Source organism: Chrysochloris asiatica, unplaced genomic scaffold (genome assembly GCF_000296735.1).
Source record: "Chrysochloris asiatica unplaced genomic scaffold, ChrAsi1.0 scaffold00123, whole genome shotgun sequence".
In the NCBI taxonomy this organism is placed as follows: Eukaryota; Metazoa; Chordata; class Mammalia; order Afrosoricida; family Chrysochloridae; genus Chrysochloris; species Chrysochloris asiatica.
The window spans coordinates 4,955,208-4,957,808 of NW_006408641.1; the positions used below are offsets into that span (position 1 = coordinate 4,955,208).

Sequence of the window (2,601 nt, forward strand, 5' to 3'; positions counted from 1 at the left end):
AAGATTCAGACAAGTGGCAGGGTGCAAGGTCAACCTCCTAAACTCAATTGCATTCCTTCGCACTAATAAAGAGAGCTTTGAGGGGAAAAAATCAGGAACATAATAGCATTTGCAATAGCCACCAAAAAGATGAAATACTTAGGAATAAGTCTTACCAGAAAAACAAAAGAGATACACAAAGAAAACTACAAAACACCACTATAAGAAAAAACCAAAAGAGACCTACAAAAGTGAGAGAGGTCCTTCTTCACCTCTCGTGGCGAGCGCCCCCTCCATAAGCGGTCATGGGCCATGGCGCAGCAAACCTAAGCCCTGCTGAACCTTCCGGGACCACCGAGGGCAACCACAATCGCAACACGAAGCTGCTGCCGGGGGTGCTGCAATCCGTGGGTGGGCACCCGCAACGCGCACTGCGCCAACTGCAGGGCTACAAATCCTGACTGGACCTCTTACAAGCTGGGAATCTTCATTTGTCTGAATTGTTCTGGTGTCCACCGCAACTTCACTGATATTGTTGTTGTTGTTGTTATGTGCTGTGGAGTCGGTTCCGACTCATAGCGACCCTGTACAGGGATTCCGATATTAGGAAAGTTAAATCCGTGAGACTTAACTTCTGAGACAACAACCTTGTGGAGTTCGTTACCCACAACGGGAACCTCCGTGTGAGGGCCAAATATGAAACCAGAGTCCCTATTTTCTACCACGTCCCTCAGGCTGACAAATGCTTGGTCTTAAAGGAACAATGGATTCGATCTCAGTATGAGAGACAAGAGTTTATGACTGATAGGAAAATCATCTCACCTCCAGGTAACTGAGAAAGATTCCTGTCCAAGAGGGGAGGGGACAATGCACAGTTCCTGAGAAAAAGGTTTGTTCTGCTGGCAAAAGAAGGCCTCCTGAGACAGACACTAAAGAAGAGGGTAAAGACCCCAAATCTGTCATCAGCATCAAGGACTTGAAAGCCACCTTCTAGACAGAGAAGACAGGGAATCCCCATGGGCTAAATATTACCTACAGAAGAGAGGCTTACATCAGGAACCTGCTTGTGTGCAACGAAAGCAGCAAGGAGATAGTGGACCAGTTCAATGCCCTTCATGCAGCCTGCCTGCACTACCTAAAAATGGCCTTTTCTGAGCTTCCGGAATCTGAACTTGTGTCCCTTATCACCAGGAATTGCCTCAAACAAGGCTTCATGGAAAAGACTGGTCTAAAGCAGCGAGAACCTTTCAAGAAATAATGGTTTGCCCTGGGTCCTCAAGAGCGAAAACTGCTATACTACAAGAACCCGCTGGATGCCTTTGAGCAGGACCAGGTTCTTACTGGAAGCAGTGAGCAGGGTTATGACATCCATGAAGACCTGCCTGCCCAAGGGCATCCTGAGGGAATCATTGGAAAGCTGGCCTCACCATCCTCACTCCACACCAGAGATTTGTCTTCACCTGCCCCACGGAAAAGGAGCAGCAGGAATGGCTGAAGAGACTGCAGGATGTCCTGTCTTGTCCTCCCTACATCAACAGAGAGTGGCCACAGTAGCAGGTGGCCATTGGCCACTCAGGACTTCTGGTGGAAAGAGAGGTTCTCCCCCTTGGACCTGTTGCCCAGCAGAAGTGCCCTGCAATCAGCAACCATCCTGGAGTGGATTCTTTAAGACTGAAGCTGTGCCCCTTACCCGTAGGTTCCTTGGGCCTTGTCCTACCTCCCAGCCTGCAGTCTCTGGGGATCTGATACACAGATGGACATACTTGAACTCCTTGAAGTCTGGGGCTAGGCCCTCCTCATCTGCAAAAGGGAGGCATTGCAATGAGAAAACAGCTGCTGTATCACCAAGTATCAATCTTGCCAAAAAAGATTTCTGCAAATTAAGGTATGAGGAAAGATTCAGACAAACCCCAACTGAGAAACATTGTGCAAAGTAACTGCCCTGCACTCTTAAAAAATGTCAATATTATGAAAAATTCATCTGGGAAATGTTCTAGATTGGAGGACCAAATGTAATTCATGATCCTTGATTGTTTTCCCGGATTATATATATAAATATGGAGTCCTGGTGTGGAGCTGCAGGATAATGCCCTGGACTGCAAGGTCAGTTTGAATCACAAGGTCAGCAGTGACTCCAGCTGCTCTTTGGAAACCCTGTACAGGGTCTCTGTGAGTCAGAACCAACTCGATGGCACACAACTATATATATATATATAACCACTGGCGATGTATTATAAGATTATGATGAATATGTTGTATTTGTGTAAGAGAACTCTCTTCCTGGGAGATACATGTTCAAGTATTCAGGGGTTTTAGGGACAAAATGTAACAATGTTTATAACTGACTTTTTTAATGGTTCAGCAAAAAACAAACAAACAAAAAAGGTACATGTGTACTGAGCATCTGAGTATGCATAGGGTACACACATATATATGCAAAAGGACTTCCGAAAGTTAGTGGAAAACAGTCCATTATTTTTTCATTCTATTTTTTCCCACAAATTTTGTGAAACCCCATGTGTGTGTATAGTAGAGAGAGAGAGAGAGAGAGAGATGAGGCCTAGTTGTGCAGAGGTAAAACATTAGGCTGCTAACCAAAAGGGCATTGGTTATGTCAGCAGT

General features: G+C 45.7%; 1 pseudogene; it reads left to right on the forward strand.

Annotated features, from left to right (window-relative positions):
* Positions 1-284: 284 nt before the first annotated feature.
* Positions 285-1,533, forward strand: LOC102826022 (annotated as a pseudogene).
* Positions 1,534-2,601: the final 1,068 nt, after the last annotated feature.